The sequence below is a fragment of the Chroicocephalus ridibundus genome, chromosome 17, assembly GCF_963924245.1.
Source record: "Chroicocephalus ridibundus chromosome 17, bChrRid1.1, whole genome shotgun sequence".
Lineage (NCBI taxonomy): Eukaryota > Metazoa > Chordata > Aves > Charadriiformes > Laridae > Chroicocephalus > Chroicocephalus ridibundus.
This window is the reverse complement of record NC_086300.1, coordinates 3768655-3785470: the sequence shown is the minus strand read 5'-3', so window position 1 is coordinate 3785470 and position 16816 is coordinate 3768655. Positions and strand designations below refer to the sequence as shown.

The window sequence follows — 16816 nt, the reverse complement described above, 5'->3', positions numbered from 1 at the left end:
TGGTGATAACGGGTGCTGCGGGGTTTCTTGCTTGCTCTGTAATCTGCCGTGTGCATTAAAAAAAAAAAAAAAAAAAAAAGACTGGTGTAATCCCAAACCCGGAGCTGCGTCTGTAAACGCGGGGAGCGTTGCTGTGTGTTATCGGAGGGGGGTGACATCAACGCCGAGCTGTGACTTCCCGCTGTGCGCCTTGTGCACGAGCATCCCTGGGCTCCCGCATCGCCCTCGGTCCCTGGAGCCAGCGGCTCACGCCGCTGGCTGCTCGGGTGATGCTCTGCCTTGATGAAAGCGCCAGCTTTGGTGTGGTTTAATAATCCCAAGAATAAGAAATGTTTGTTGGGGCTGGTGGCTTGTGACCTCAGGGCCTTGTCCCCGTCGCAGGACTGTGTGGGATGTGCAGGACGTGCGTCCCGGCCGCCGTGGGTTAGGGTCAGGGGTCCGGCCGCTCGGCAAAGCCCGGCGGTGAATGCGTGCGAGGAGCTGCCATCCCGATGGAGCGTGCGCTGCCGGAGACAGGGGTCGGGGCTGCCTTTCCATCCCTCGCCTCCCGCTGCTCCCGTCTCCCTCAGCACAAAGAGCCGAGACACCCAGCTCAGACGTGCCGAGTCTATTTTTGCTGGCAGGAAAAGAGTATAAATACCGCAGCACCTGAGGCGCAAAACTCAACCGGCTGCACGGCGACGTCGCACCCGAAACCGTGGAGACCCCCGCCCGCCCGCGGTGCTCCCCGCCGGGTTGTGCTCTCTCGGTGCCTTGTGGCTGTGGGTGCCATCGGCTGCCCGCCGTACCGCCCGGCGTGGCACGGGACGAGGCTCCCGTGGATGATGGGGACAGGGACCCATCCTGCCTGCACCCTCCTGGTGTTTATCCCCAGGGATCGGCTGTTGCCGAGCGGAGCCTGGAGCGATGTCACGGCACCAGGAGCTCACCCGGTTCCAACCCCAACGTACCCCTCAAGCATTGCCCCAGCGTCCTTGAACATCAGCTGGTGGCTGGTAAGGGAACCCCTGTCTTGGGACCGTTATTTGGGTACATTTCTGGAGGTCTTCCCCTCGCTTTGGCTTCTATCTGGCATTTCTGGTGAGATCAGAGAATCGTAGAACGGTTTAGGTTGGAAGGGACCTTAAAGGTCATCAAGGTCCAACCCCCTGCCATAGGCAGGGACGAGAAATCTACCTATTTCTACAAGCGCGCGGTGTGTCTGCTATTGAAGAAACGAGGGCCTTTGCACTGATGCTCTCAATCGAGTCCTGAACACGTTAATCAAGTTGCTTTCCACTGTCGAATTCCCAGGACTGGGAGCAAACCAGTCCTGGAAGCACGGGGCGGTCTCCAAAGCGTGCTGGACTTAAACACCATGGGAAGAGAGAGCCCCTCTCCGGGCTCCGCGTCCCATCAAGCTACTTGTTTTGTTCCTCGGCTCGATCGGGGCTTGGTGTTTGAATTTTCCCAACCCAGAGCCCACAGTTCTGCAGCCCTTTTAATCATTCCTAGGGAAAATAAAAATGCAAAAATGCGTGCCCGGAGCAGAGTAATGAAGCCCACGAGGGTCTATTTGTCAATTTAGAAACAATATTGTGATGTACAAAGGCTGTTTCTTAGCCTGATGTTCTGAGATTGCCTCCAAAATAGCGTCATAATTTCTGTGCCAGGAAGCCCCTGTCAAGAATTATATCTGCGCTCTCAAGGAAACCCAGTCTGCGGCTACACGCTAACAGGCGCTCGGTTTTTATTAGAACCACAACAATTTACTTGCAAGTCGTAAAAAAAGGGAACCCGCCTGTTTAAGGAGCCCTGAGCCCCTTGGGGGGCGCGGGACGTGCCCCGCGAGGGTCCTGTGTCCTACGGAAAGCTGGCTCGAGGCTCCCCAGGGATGCCACGGGTGCGGGGTTCGGTCCTTCGGGGTGTCACCGTGTTCTCCGGTGGCTGAGGGGCTGGCTGGGGCTGGCCGTGGCGAGGGGGCCGGTCGGGCTCATGCCCCCCGGCGTGGGCAGGGGACGGGGGCTCAGCACCGCGGGGCTGCAGGGGGGGGTCTTTGCCCTGCAGAGCTGTGGGGCAGAGGGGGGGCTCCCCCAAGGACCCGCAGGTGCCGAAGGCAGGGTCTGAAGGCAGGGAAGCATCCCCCGGGCTTTTAGAGGGCCATTTATGGTTGGATTTTTTTTTAAAAAATAGAAAACCCACCACTTTTCCCCCCCCCCCGCTGCGACATAAACAGCCTTTTCCCCAGAATGAATTCCCGGCCGGGTGCCAGGGTGAGGGGCCGGCGGCGGCACCCGGGCCTCCGGCGGGGCCCCGAGAGGTGCTGCCCACACGCGTGGGCTCCATGGGGAGCAGCGTGGGGACCCCCAGCGCTGAGCACGCGGCCGGCCCTTCCCTGCGGGGTTTGATGCTCCAGGGGCTGCGGAGCCCAAATGGGGCGACCCTGGGCTGAGCCCCTGCGCGGATGGGGGGAGCCTGGCTCCGCTGGGGGCTCCGAGCCCTCCCCACAGAACAGAGCTGTGCTGCTTTGAAACGGGAACATTCCCGAGTCATGATTTTCCCCTGGCCTAATTATGGAAATTTTTTAATTAGTTGATAAGAAAGATCACTTGGAAATTGCAAGGGAAACATTTCGAGGTTAAGTCCTAATCCGTGCCCGGATCTGCCTGAAGACGGGAGCTGCTGCGGGTGCCGGGGTGCCGGGGAGGCAGGGTGCCCCGTGCCACCTCCTGCGGCGAGCCACCAGGCTCCTTTGGCCAGCGGGTTTGATCCAGCAGGAATTAAATCCATGTGGGTTTGGCCCTGGGGCCAGGCTGTTGTTTCCCACTGCGGGGGCTGTGGGCTGGGCGCAGGGATGCTTTGCCCCATGGAGGGGAGGTGCCCGTGGGATGGGGGCTGCTGGGATCTGGCCACCACAAGGGTCCTTTGCCAACGTCCTTCGTGGCTCCTGCTGCCGTCTTGCTCCAGGAACTCTGCTCCATCCGAACCAATCCCCGCACTGGGGTGGTTTTCCTCCCATCATGGACCTGGTGGTCCGGTGGGAGCCCACGCGGCGCCGGCTATGGTCCCTGTGTGGGGACTGGAACACCTCTCTGATGGAGAAAGGCTGAGGGATTTGGGTCTCTTCAGCCTGGAAAAAAGATGACTGAGGGGGGATCTTATCAACGCTGATAAATACTTCAAGGGGGGTGTCAGGAGGATGGGGCCAGGCTCTTCTCAGTGGTGCCCGGGGACAGGACAAGGGGTAACGGGCACAAACTTGCCCCTGGGAAGTTCCATCTCAACAGGAGGAGGAACTTCTTTGCTGTGAGGGTGGCAGAGCCCTGGCACAGGCTGCCCAGAGAGGTGGGGGAGTCTCCGTCTCTGGAGACATTCCAACCCCGCCTGGCCGCGTTCCTGTGCCACCTGCTCTGGGTGACCCTGCTCTGGCCGGGGGTTGGAGGGGGTGATCTCCAGAGGGCCCTTCCAACCCCGGCCAGGCTGGGATTCTGGGATTCTGTGTCAGTGTGGCACGCACACCCTGTGGCCCCCAGACCCGCTCGCTGCAGGCTGGTTCTCCGGCTCCCAGCCCAACATGGTGCATCTCCAGGGACATGGGGGTCACACAGTACCCACAGGTTGAGGAGGACCCGGGGAGCTGGGAAGGATAAAGGACAAGAACTGAGGGGTTTGTGGCTTGGCTGTGGCTCCATCTGGGCTGGCAGAGCCAGCTCTGCCGACTCCTCTGCCCCCAACCCAAGGGGCAGGGGATGGGATGGGATGGGGCATCTCCGGGGGGATGCGGGCTGGTGAAGCGCTGCGGGGCAGATGCCACCGGCCGCTGCCTGGCCAGGCTGAACCTAGCGCCGCGTTTCCAGTTTGGGTATTTCTGGCTCTGACGTCTGGTCGCTGGCTCTTGCTCCGCGTCGGCGGGGGGTGAAGGAGCTGTTGAATGCGGGGAGGGTTTTGCCAGCGTTAAGATCAGAGGCTGCTTCTCACCTTCCCTTCACCTCCCTCTCGGAGCCCTCCCCTGCCTTTGAACCGGACGAAGCACCGCAGCAGCGCGTCACCGCTTCGTGAAACTGTGCGGCAATGAGCCAAGGGCTTTTTGGGGTTATTTCTTTCCTTTATCTGCTGGAGCAGGAGAGACGTAGGAGCATGCTGCCCCGGCCATCCCGCAGCTCCCCGCTGAGACCAGGACCGGGGTGGCAGAGCTGCAAATGGCCACCAGTGGTGGTTACTGGAACCAGACCTCAGGGAGGGACGCCAGCCCCCCGGCCAGCTAGAGAGGGATGGAGCTGAGAGGCCTTGGCCTCGTCCTCCTGGGCGTCCATCCACCCCGCAGCGCCCAGAGGGATTTCTGCTCTCAAACACTTCAAGCTCTCTCCGCTCCGGGCAGCGGCAGTTCCGCAGGGTGGTGGCGGCGGCGGGACCCTGCCCCGGTGCCACAGCCATCAGAGGGGCTGGTTTCCCAGGGTGTCCGTGTGCCTGGCCGGCAGCCCGTGGGCTGTCACGGCTCACCGCAAGCGCCGTGGAGGGAACGCTGGCGAGCGGAGCAGGAGCCTCCTGCCAGCAGCCGGGTCCGTCCCCATGAAGGAGGGACACGTGCGGGGAGCTGGTCCCTTGTCCCTCGCCTGGCTGCTCTGCCCGTCACCATCCCGCCGGCCCCGCGCGGGCTCTGCTGCTCACGGGGGGACGGCAGCAGCCCCCCGACAAAGGGCAGGAGTGACCCGGCTCTGTGTGACCGTCCTCAAGGCACAGGGACACTGAACAGCCCCTCTGCTCCGCCGCGCCTGGGGACGGGGTCGGACCACGCAGACGTTTCTCGGTGGCCCTGATCCAGCAGCTCCTGTGGGATTTTGTGGACGTGGGTAATTTCTGGCACCTGACGTTGCGCAGAGCTTTGGCGTTTGGTTCCCCGCAGGACGCCCGGGGAGGCCGGGCAGTAATCCGTGGGTACGGCTCTTCGGCAAGAATTCCCACCACCGAAGGTTTGTGCCGCTCCCGCACCCAGCACCATCGGCTGCGTGCTCCTCGTTTAATCTGCAAGCCACGAAGATATAAATAAGAAGAATGGCGGCGGAGAATTAATATTTTTCAAACCATGAACCCTGCTCTGGGATAGATAGAGGCGTCAGGGCTGGCCCGGAGGACGCGATGTCCTGTCCCTGCTGGGGACAATGCCAGCCCTGCCCAACAGCGTGCCTCTGGCAGGGCTGGGATGCCCAAGTGCCGCTCGTCACCGAAGCAGCCGGTGAGAGACCTCGTCCCCCAGCAGGATCCAACCCACCTCTGGAGGGGAATCGGTTCTCCAGGACCTTTCCAGCTCTTCATCCTCATGCCGAGCCTGGTGGAGGAGATGCCGATGGGGGCCGGGCCGGTCCCTGGGGAGGGAACCTCATGTCCCGTCCCTGGAGAGCGAAGCCGAGGGTCTGTTGTTTATCGGGAAGAGAAACAAGCGCGGCCCAGGCGGGGCTGGGCTCCTCCAGGCTGGAGTTAGTTTTTTATTTTTGACGTGTCACTTTTCCCGTCGCCGTTCGTCACCTGCTCACCTCGCCCTGCCCTCGTGCTCCCCGGGAACGCGTGCGCCGCAGGGACACAGGCCCCCGCGCTGTTTGTCTTGGTCGGCAGCGCCGCGGCTTCGCGTTCGTTTCAAGCGCCGGAGGCATCTCAGCACAGAGCCCGACTGTGCGCCGGGGGCCGGAGTTCCTTCTCAGGAGCCCTCAAATGTTTTTAGGGGAAAAAAAAATAAAAATCCCAAACAAGGGAAGCTTGTTCCCGAGCCGGCGGGAGACGAGGGAGCGGCACAGAGCGGCCTCCGGGCAGGATCGGGGGGGGACCCTGGGAGCCGGCAGCGAATCCCCCCCACCCTGCAGCTGAGCCCTCCCGAGTGCGCTTCGTCGCACGCAAGGGCAGAGCCTATAAATATCCCAACTCCAAATTTTCAAGAAGTATTAGGAACTCTCCAGGCTTATTTTTGAGCGCTGTTACGAAAGGGCTTGAGAGGATTAAAGCGCTCCCGGATTTAATCCGTGCTCCGGCAGCGCAGGGTGCGGGGAGGGCAGCTCTGGCTCCCCGGGACGCGGTGCTGGGCTTCACCAGGGCTCCTGGGGACACACCGGTCCCCGTCCCACGGGCGCGGGGCAGCGGCTGGCGGGGCAGGGAGGGATGCTCCAGCAGCCGCCGCGATTCCAGCCCCCTGCTCGCCCCCTCAGCCCCCGCTGGGCACCCCGGACCCAGCCGGCAGTCGGGCTGCGGGTTGTCACGGCTCAATGTCAAATTTCTGTCCTCTCCGGTTTCCGGAGGAGGTAATTAGCAAACAGGCATAATAGCAATTTAATAAGTGTGTCAAATGAGTGAGCCGGTCGCGGTGTTGTAGGGCGCACCGTGCCTTCGGGGGAGCCTTCCGCGGGATGGGGAGTTGGCAGGCGGCCTTTCAATGGGAACACAGCGACCCCCCGTCCAAGCCGGGGGTCAGGCGGCTCGTCCCCTGGCTGTGGAGCTCGGGCAGGGACCTGGGACGGGCACCCCAGCGTTTTAATCCGCGGCGGTGTCTCGCGTCCCCGGCCAGCCGCGGAGCGGAGGTTATTTGTGCTGCTCCGTTAGCGGGGGGGCGGGCGGGCGGCGCTGGGGGCTGGCGGGGCAGGGTGGGTGCCGACTTGGGCAGCGGGTGAGTCCCAGGGGATTTACAGGGACCTGGCAGCCACCTGCACCTCCGTGTGCTGCGGCAGTGCCCCCGCTGCTCCGTGCGGTCAGCGGGCAGCGGCGGCCAAGGAAGCACCGAGGTGAGCTCTGGCAGCAGGTCCTTCCCTGCCAAGAAGGACTTGGGGGTGCCGGGGGGGTGAAAAGCTCAACGTGAGCTGCCAACGTGCGCTGGCAGCCCAGAAAGCCAATCGCAGCCTGGGCTGCATCCCCAGCAGCGTGGGCAGCAGGGCGAGGGGGGGGATTCTGCCCCTCTGCTCCCCTCGGGGGAGACCCCCCTGCAGCGCTGCCTCCAGCTCTGGGGCACCAACAGGAGAAGGACACGGAGCTGTTGGAGCGGGGCCGGAGGAGGCCCCGGAGATGCTGGGAGGGCTGGAGCCCCTCTGCTGTGGGGACAGGCTGAGAGAGCTGGGGGGGTTCAGCCTGGGGAAGAGAAGGCTCCGGGGAGACCTTGGAGCCCCTTCCAGTCCCTAAAGGGGCTCCAGGAAAGCTGGGGAGGGACTTTTTAGCAGGGCCTGTTGTGATGGGACAAGGGGTAATGGCTTTAAACTAAAAGAGGGGAGATTTAGACTAGACCTAAGGAAGAAATGTTTTACGCTGAGGCTGGTGAGACCCTGGCCCAGGTTGCCCAGGGAGGTGGGAGATGCCCCATCCCTGGGAACATCCCAGGCCGGGTTGGACGGGGCTCTGAGCGACCTGGTCTGGTTGGCGATGTCCCAGCTCATGGCAGGGTGACCTGGGTGGCCTTTAAAGGTCCCTTCCCACCCAAACCATGCGGTGGTTCTATGAGATCTGGCCCATGAGGATGGAGGCAGCTGCCTGCGCCGGGGTCTGGGGTCTCTGGGCCACCGTGACGCCACCGTCCTGAGGAGGGTCCCCGCTCGGCATGTCACCTCCGCGGGGAGGGCGACAGGAGAGGCGCTGGCTCGTGGCAAAGTGTCCCCGGCATCGCTAATAAAGAGCCGGCCCATTGGGATACTAATTAGCACACGACACATATAGCCCCTTTTGGCTGCGGATGGAGCGAAGGGCGGCTGGTCCCCAGGGGCTCGTGGGGACGGTGGGGACATGGCCGCAGGACAGTGGGACAGTGGTCACCGGTCCTGGGGGACTACAGAGAGTGGTGCGTGGGGCCGGGCAGTGGCCATGCGGGGCTGGCAGGGCGGTGGGCTCTGTCCCCAGCACAGGGACCCTTGTGCGGGCAGGGCAGGCAGGGTGGCAAAGACGCCTCAGGGGAGAATTTGGCCCCTCTCTGCCTGCCCTGGCCCCCGGCAGCGCTTCCACGGGGTGTAAATCAGTAATGAAGGGCAGGGAGCCCCCGCAGAGCCCCAACCCCACAGCATGGGGGTCTCGCCCTTCCCCACCGGCACCCGCAGCCGGAGCCCTCTGCCCGTTGCTGAGGCGGGTGCCCAAATTTCTGCCTTTCTTCACCTGCTTGACAAGGCGTTGGAAAAGGGAGGATTTTTTTTTTTTTTTAAAACTTAAAACAAATAAAATTAGGTCTTCTGGTAAGGGATTAAATCGGGGCCCTCAGCTGTATTTATAGAAGGTTCAAAAGTAAATCTGTTCCCAGACTGAATAAATATTTTGCTCAGGCAGGCGCGATCTTCAGTTCATCTGTCTTGGAAAGGCTTGAGTGAGAGGGGAATTGATTTTCTTCAGCTCGAACAAGGCAAGCGACTCTCAAACCCAGATAGAGAGTGAAGTCCCATTATCAGCTACAATGGGGAAGCAGCTGGGAAATCATTAGAGAGAGAGCAAGAATGAAGCCACTTTAGGGAGGCAGCAATTCCCCATCGTCCCCCCGCCCCGAAGGCTGGGGCTGCCTCCCCCCGGGAGCTGCTTTGGGGCCGTGTCGGTCCAGCCCATGAGGGCTTCTGGTGATGCTGGGTGACCGTCTGCCATCAACGCCAGCAGCTCCCCGGGGGAGGCACTGGTCGCACTGGTGTAGGGACCACCCGCTAATGGTCCTGTGCCAGGGAGGTGGCACGGGGGGCCTGGGGGTGGCTGAGCCGGGATGGAGGGGGATCAGTGCAGGCGCGGTGATGGTGCCAAGGATGTGGACCTCAACCCCTGCTCCTGCACTGGTCACCCAGGGGCCCGGGGACGCCAGCAGCTGGGTTTGCAGCGCCGGGCACGGAGCCACCCAGGGCTGGACCCGGCTCTCGCCGCGCTGGGCTTCAGCGCTCAGATGGCTGACGTGCTGCGGCTGCCCTGTCTGTAAAGATGAGAAGAAATTCATGACACGTCCCTGTCACCGTCCCCAGCCCGCCGGCACGTGGCCATTCGCGCGGTCCTCGGGCTGCGGGTACCGCCGGGGCAGGGCCGGTGCCCCCGCGCTGCTGCAGATGCCATGGGTGGATTCTCTCCGGCGGCTTTTGCCCCGGCGCTGGCTTCTTTCGCAGCAGAATTCCAGCTCCAAGAGCTTGTTAATTCGAGCCGGCACCTGGTGTTTTCAGCCGTCAGTTATCACTAAGACAAGAGCCGATTGCTTCGCTCTTGGCAAAAGCTGCTGCCGGGTCGGCCCAGCGTGGCATGAACTGCGCTGCGAGCGCTGCCGGGGCGGCACCTCCCGGCACCTCCCAGCACCAACTGGGGCTCTCGCACTGTCCTTGCCTTTTCCCAGGTCATAAAGGAAAAAAAAACAATGAAAGGGAGAATTAAGAAAAAAGCCAAAGCCCTCGGCAGCGTGGTCTGTTTTCTGGAGGAGAAACGTGCCTGATCCCCAGCCCCAGGTGGGCAACGCGGCGCGGGGACACCGGGGGGGGGGGGGGGTGGGAGCGGTGGCGGGCGAGGGTTTGCCGTGCGAGCTCTGTCCGCCCCGCGCTAAAAAAAGCCACGAGATGAACAAAATTATCCGCTGAGTCACTAATCATTCACCCGCTGCTTTAGTCACCAGCCTTCCCACACTGGGGGGACGTTTGCTGCTGAGGGGGCATAAACTGAATCGTAATCACAATTAAATAGATGTGGCCGAGAGAAATAAAGCGCTGCTGCTGCTGCACGCGCCGCTTCTGACACCAGATGGATCATCCTGGGCTCTCCGGCCACCGAAGGTGCTCAATTAATGACGCCGCCCTAACGAAACCATTGATTAATAGCGCCCGCCTGCTGCGGCGCCGAGGTGTGCTCCCCGCGGAGGTGGTGGCAGCGGAGCAGCTGCCACCCGTGTCCCATGACAGCACTGCAGTCACCGCGTCCCAGTCCCTGCCCCTTTCCACGGGCACCGCAGCTCCGGCGTGTGGGGATGTGAGCTGCTTTTCCACGGGGTGTCAGTGGGTGGGAGCACCCCCTGCTCGGGACGGGGTGCTGGGGTTGGAGCCGTGGTCGGGTGGCCGCGGTGGCGGCAGATCCGAGATCCCGGGACTTGGGAAAGCAAAGCTGCCTCCTGCCCCCATGGCCCGAGCCAGAGGCTCTTCTCCTTCAGGCAGAAAATCCTGCCGGAGAGCCGGGATTTGCCACGCTGCTTTCTCGAGTGTGTGACCTGGAAATACAGAGAAAGGACTGAGTCGGGGCTGCAGAGCTGCCTGCGGAGGCAGACGGGGGTGGCCAGGGCTGCCCCATAGCTCGGGAATCCCCTGGCCCGTGTTGCCCCCCAGCTTGCCCTCCTCATGCCTGGGTGCCAGCCGTCAACTTCTCCCGAGCACCGCGGTGCGCTTTGCTCTGCCGTTTGCCCCGCAGCAGCTCGCGTGAGGAAAGAGAGATTATTGCTCAGGTGTCAACACGTTTGCAGCCGCAGGGGGACGGCTGCTGGCACCCACACCGCCTGCCAGCGCCCGCTGGGGGGGGGCCGGGTGGGTGTCACGGTGCTGGAGCCTCCAGACAGAAATAGCTCCAGCACAGCCCCATTTCCAGGGAGCCTGTGGGTCGGTTGCGGGCGGCGGCAGAGCACGGTGCCGGTATGTGGAGCCCGTGATTGCCACGGGGAGCTTGGAGCCGCGAGGAGCCCCGAGTCTGTAAATCGTGTCTGTGTGCCTGGAGCGGGGGCCTCGCTGGGTTTGGTGTGGAACGGTGTGGGATTGGGTTATGGATGCGCCTTAATCTGCTGGTCCCGTGCCACCTGGGCTGGAGGGGACCGGCTGGCACAGGGGTGTCCCATCCTGGAGCCCAGCCTCACCGTGAGGGATGCCCCAGGGCAGGCAGGGGATGCTCCTGGCCGGGCACTGCCCGGCATCTCTGATGCCCATCGGTCTCGCTTGGCGCTGGACCTGCCCGTCCCCATCGCTGCCGTCCTCTGACCTGCCCCAAACCAGCTTTTCTCCCGTCCCGCTGGGTGCCGGCACGGTGGGGCTGGGCCAGGCGGTTCTGCTGCACCGCGTTCAGGCCCCCGCCCCGGTGCCGGTGCCTCCCCGTCCCCCCTCTGCGCCCAACATGAAGAGCTTTTTTAGCCGAGTAACCCCCCCGTGCCGGAGCCAAGCGCATGTGAAAGGGCCTGTCTTAGAGCAGGGAAGAGCCATAAAGGGCCTATTTATGTAGCTGGCTCCTTGCAATGTTTTCAGACACAGCCCTCGCATGTTTTCATAACAGCAACGCCTCCACCTCTCGCCAGCTGCCAGCAGCGAGGAGCCTTTCGCCGCTGTCCTCCGCTCGCATCCCCACGAGCCTGGGGCTCCGGGTGGCCGCCGTCGGTGCCTGGGCAGTGCCAGGCGAGCGCGGGGCGAGCGTGGGGCACGGGCGCTGCGGGGGCTCGCTGCCCGGCGCAGGGCTGGCAAGCTGCGTGTCTCCGTTCGGCGATGCTGCGGCCCCCCTCCCGGTTAGCAGCCAGCGTCGGGGCACGTGTGCGGGGGCCGAAAGGAGGAGCCCCTCTCAGGGCTCGCCCCGGGGGCAGCGGTGAGCCCTGGCTGCTGGGGTTCCCGTCCCCCGAGGCCGCCTGCGGCACCGTGCCTTGGCTGCCACCCCCGCGCCTGTCTGCGCCGGTGGCACCGTGCCCGCTCATGAACACACCCGGACCCTTGGCACGGCCAGTCCACGTTGTCTGGCGACCGTGCATCCCGGGAGGGGGACTTGCCAAGCGTCTCTGCCCTGGCCACCTCGCCACCGTGTTTCCCGTCGCCTGGAATTCGCTGGCGGGCAGCGCCAAGCACTGGGCTGCGTCCGGCGGCCGGCTGGAGGAATGGCGGCTCCCACCCTTCCCCCTGGCAATGCCCCAGCGGAAGAACCGGCCTCTCCTCCGGCCACGGCTCCCGTGCTGCTCGTCGGCTGTGCCCCGGGGGTGGATGTGAGCCCCCTGTCTGTGCCCAGCCCTACCATCCCCGCTGTGTCAGGCACCCTCCGGTGACAGCGCGGCAGCCCCGGCGGTGACAGCGCTGCGGTGTCACGCGTGCGGGGCGGTGTGGGAGGCAGGTGAGCGGCAGAGGAGGGAGATCCTTCCCAGTGCCGACGCGCAGGAGGGAGGCAGGCGCCGGTGCCTTGGCTTGCACGGGGCTGAGCAAGGCTCCTGTGGCCACCCAGCACCCTGTGGGGACCACTCCAGCTCTCTCCTGGCCACGGGGCGGTGACGGGCTCCTTGTCCCCTTTGGGGCGGTGGTGCAGAGCTGCGGCCGCAGGGCACCTGGGGCTGGCATGGGGACGGGAAGGGGCAGAATTCCACTGAGTGGTGAGTCCCAGTGCCATCACCGGTCCCTCCTGCGCCAGCCCAGCCTGAGAAGGGACCCACGGTGTGTCACAAACCTGCCTCCCCTGCCCCGCGCAGCGACCCGGCTGCGGCACATACCACGCATGGCTCTGCATGCCCGGGGCCGGCTACTCACAGCCCGTGTCCACGTGTTTGCCGTGGCAGGGAGACAAGTAACTTTTCATGAGTCCGTTTACAAATTCCTTTCAAACAGGAAAGCTGACCCACCAGAGCTCATTAAATAACGTTAATGGTGCTGCCCAAATAAATATCGGCACTGCCACCTGCGCTGGCAGCCAACACGTGCTGCCTTCTGGCCTCCTCGGAGCAAAGGTTCCCCAGTTTAATTGGACACACACGTGCTTCTCTCCCGACACGGGTGGCCTCTGCTGCAGCGGGGGATGCTCGTGCCGCAGCCAGCGGCTCCCCGCATCGTTATCCTGCAAACGCAGGGAGCGAGTCCAGGCGGCTCACGGGAGCCACGGGCTGCTGAGCCCGGAGATAACCGCTGAAGCCAAAACAGCGTGCAGAGAGGAGGTGACTAATTCACTGAACTTATCACTGGACTGATTAAACCCGAGCTGGAAAACTCTTTTCCTCTTCCTTCTGTCCTCTAGCCAGCGAGTAACGTATAAATTCATTAGTCCATATCCAGGAGACGCTGAAAGACATGGACAATTAATTATCATCTGTCCCGTTTAATTTCCCTGCCTGTCCGTGACAGCTTCCCGGGGTTCACAGACAAGTCAGCGTTGGAAGAGGCGAGCCGAGGCTGAAGGCCGGGGCTCCTGCGGCGCAGCCCCGGCTCGCGCAGCGCTGACCGGACCCTTGTGCCCCGTTGCTCTCGGGGAGCCCCTCGGTGGCACCTCCTGGTCCTCGCTGCCACCAGGCTGGGGGGGCTCTGGCGTGCCGTGCCTCCCCCGGGCTGTGGGACCACCTTGGGCAGGCTGGAGGCTTTAGGGGCTTCCTGAATGGCAGGACCCAAAGTGCCCCCACATCCCGTCCCATCTTTCCCGGCAGCCCGGGAATGTCTCTGCGTTTCTCCCCGGGGCAGAGCCCTTCCGACACCTGTGAGGTTTTGCCATGGCTGGAGGGTTCAATAATCCTTCCAGATCCACACAAACGCCGTTCCCTGGCTGAGACAAAGCCCCGAAGGGTGGCTGCGTGGGGGCGCGCACGTGGTCCTGTGCCCCTGGTGCAGCATCCGAGCCCCCTCGGGGCGGCCAGGCCACGCACCCCGGGGCCACGGAGCTGCCGGCAAAAGCTGTGAAACCCACGGGGAGAACTGGTAGCTGGCCGTTAATAAAAATGAGTAAAACCAATTAAAAGGACAATGAGAGAGTCCCCCCGCTAATGCGAGCGGCTCAGGTCAGGGGGGAGCCAGCGGTGGGGGGAACGGCCGGGCTGGCTCAGCCTGGTCCTTCGATAAACAAATCGAAATTTCTATAGACAAATAAAAGGTTGGAAAAGCAGGATGCGGATGGCGGCGTTGCCACGGCTTGATCTGAGGGCGGCAGGCGCTGGCTGTGGTCCCTCTCGCCCAGGTGTGAGGCCGGGGCGGGGACAGAAGTGCTGCTAGGGACGGTTTCGGAGCCCCAGGTTGGGGCTCCTCTCCTCCCCGCGGCTCCGCTGCCTTTGCGTTCTGCCTTGCTCAGCCCCGTCCTTCCCGCTGGCGCTGCCGGCTCGGCCGTGTCCCCTCCGTGCTGCCGGCTTGGCCGTGTCCCCTCCGTGCTGCCCTAAGCGGGGACCGAAGGCTGTGGAGGGACCGACGGTCCCGCAGCCCCCAGGGGGACGGCAGTGGTGGCTCCCGCGGGGTCCTGGTGAGAGCAGCCCTGAGGAGAAGGACTTGGGGCTGCTGGTGGACGAAGAAGCTCAACAAGAGCCGGCAACGCGCGCTGGCAGCCCAGAAAGCCAACCTCATCCAGGGCTGCATCCCCAGCAGCGTGGGCAGCGGGGCAAGCGGGGGGATGCTGCCCCTCTGCTCCGCTCGGGAGAGACCCCACCTGGGGTACTGTGTCCAGCTCCGGAGCCCTCAGCACAGGAAGGACACGGAGCTGTCGGAGTGGGGCCAGAGGAGGCCCCGGAGATGCTGGGAGGGCTGGAGCCCCTCTGCTGTGGGGACAGGCTGAGAGAGCTGGGGGGGTTCAGCCTGGAGAAGAGAAGGCTCCGGGGAGACCTTGGAGCCCCTTCCAGTCCCTAAAGGCGCTCCAGGAAAGCTGGGGAGGGACTCTGGATCAGGGAGGGGAGCCATGGGAGGAGGGGGAAGGGTTTTAAGCTGGAAGAGGGGAGATTTGGATGAGATCTGAGGAAGAAATTCTTTGCTGTGAGGGTGGTGAGCCCCTGGCCCAGGTTGCCCAGAGAAGCTGTGGCTGCCCCATCCCTGGAGGGGTTCAAGGCCAGGTTGGACGGGGCTTGGAGCAGCCTGGGCTGGTGGGAGGTGTCCCTGCCCGGGGCAGGGGGTGGCGCTGGATGATCTTTAAGGTCCCTTCCAACCCGAACCATTCTATGATTCTATGACTAATTGCTCTGCAGAGAGCATTTCTCGCAAGTTCCTTTCATGAGCAACGGTAAGCGCAGGCTTTGATTTAGCTCTCCTTTCCCTTTCTTCCTGCCTTTTTTTTTTTTTTTTCTCCCCTTCCTACCCCAAATGAAGAAACCCTTTTGATCGCGCCGGGTTGAGACGCCGTAACAAGCATCTCCATTTGGATTGTGGGGTTGTCAGCCAGATAACACGGCAACGCGTCTCCTCGCCGTCTCACACACAATGAATTATTTCTTCCGCTCTTCCTTTGTACCATCTCTGGGATAAATTACTGCTTCCAGTATTAGCGGATGGGCTTGTCAACCAGCGAAGCGTCCTTAAACTCTTAGGTTATATGCTGCCCAGCGCGGAGCACCGGCCACTGCGGCTCGACCAAGGCTGCAGCAAAGTGTTTGTGTGGGGAACTGTCAGGCTGGCTTGAAAGCAAATTGCTTTGCCAATTTATTTTCTTTCCTCCGTATGAACATATTTTTCTTAAAGGGATGCTGTCACATTAAATATGGAACTGCCAACCGCAGGCATTAAAAAATCATGGGTCGTCCCATTTTCCTTCCTCCCACTCTAAATTCTAAGAAAACAATAAATTCGGGGTTCTTTTTACTTGTCGGCTGCCTTTCAGCTAGAGATGCTTTTTCAAGCTCTTCCCGGCAGTCGGGAGGTTTGGGAACTTCAGAGCCGTGATGAGCGCTGCAGATCTGGGGCAGATGCCCCCACGTGTGGCATCACCTCGATGTTTATGGGTCTGTGCCAGGGCGGCTCAGCCGAGGGCAGCCCCTTCCGCGGCGGTTCAGCCAAGTCAGGATTTTCCCCCTCGGTCCCTTCTCTCCAAAGCTCAGGGCCTGGTGGCCAGTGGCCAGCGGGCAGACCTGAGAGTGGTCCCAGCGACAACGTACCCGGGGAAGCCTTTCTTTCCCACGGAAGCTGCTGGGGCTGAACCGTGTGCTGAGAAGGAGATTTTCCCCAAATTTGTTGTCCCTGAACGCAACGTTCATCATCGTCAAGCCCGATCCTGCTGCCTGGACGCTGTGCCGCGTCGGCTCTGACCGATGCAGAATGTCCTACAGCAGCCTGGACCTTCCCAAGCACATTTTTTTAGGGAAGTTAACGAAAGCGGTTTTGTTACGTTTTGACAAATTTTCATTTTAAAAGCGTGGCTTTATACGGCAAACGTACTGCTTAACTGGGGAAGTAAATCAGGCGCTTGCCAGAACTGAGCCGGCTCGCGGAAATCCCTCCAGCCCGCGTACCTGGGGGGTCTGGCTGAACCCAGGTTCCATCAGCGGCAGGTGCTTTGCCTCCTCTCGGCCGTGATGGATCCCCTGCCGCCAGCTGCCGGGCAGCCCCAGCTGGGCTGGGTTTGGGAAGGTGATAAAAAGGGGTGGGGAGCCGCCCTGGGGGGTTATCTTGCTTAACCTCCCTGCTCCTACCGTCCCTGCTCCGGCATCCCTGGGCACGGATCGCTTCGCCCCCTGCCAGCCCGGCCCCCTGCGATGCCCTGGTAGGTCCTGATGTGCTGTTTCACGTGGGGGGTCCTGGGGGGGAGTCCCGTGGCTGGGAAGAACTTGCTCTGGGGGCATTTGGTGCGGCTCCCTCTGGAGTTTAAGCTCTTCCGAGCGTGGTCCTGGGATGCAGAGATGGCCTCTGCCAAGACGCGGGAATTTCGGTGCTGGGGCTTAAAAAAATAAGCCACTTGTGGTCACGGCAGGTTCAGAAGGCAGAAGTAATGCAAAGTCTCTTGCCAGCTTTAACTTTTTAATGAAAATAGCTTTTGGAGCTGAACTTTAAGGCAGGCTCGTGGGTCAGCAGGGCTCTGCTTGTTTACTGACCCCCCCCACCCACCCACCGAGCCCCACTGCGTGGGCTCCGGAGCCTCCTCCAGGAGATCGGGTGTTTGGTAACTTTTATTTTAATAAAGCGACAGGCTTGTTTGGATGGAGTCATGCAAAGCACTGCACGGATTTTAAGCAGCTCCTGTTGCAAATGTCTTTATTCGATACCCC

At 62.3% G+C, this 16816-nt stretch overlaps 1 protein-coding gene across 3 annotated transcripts in view; it reads left to right on the top strand.

The window, feature by feature from the left end:
* Nucleotides 1-16816, top strand: part of ZNF385C (zinc finger protein 385C) — an 81259-nt gene that overhangs the window by 2127 nt on the left and 62316 nt on the right. Inside the window, exon 1 of one of the 3 annotated variants that reach the window (XM_063354821.1) lies at nt 9283-9395. The exons of the other annotated variants lie outside the window; for them this stretch is intronic. The gene's annotated coding sequence lies outside the window, so the exon portion shown is untranslated. Of the gene's footprint in view, nt 1-9282; nt 9396-16816 lie in introns of those variants that run through there. 3 annotated transcript variants of the gene reach the window in all.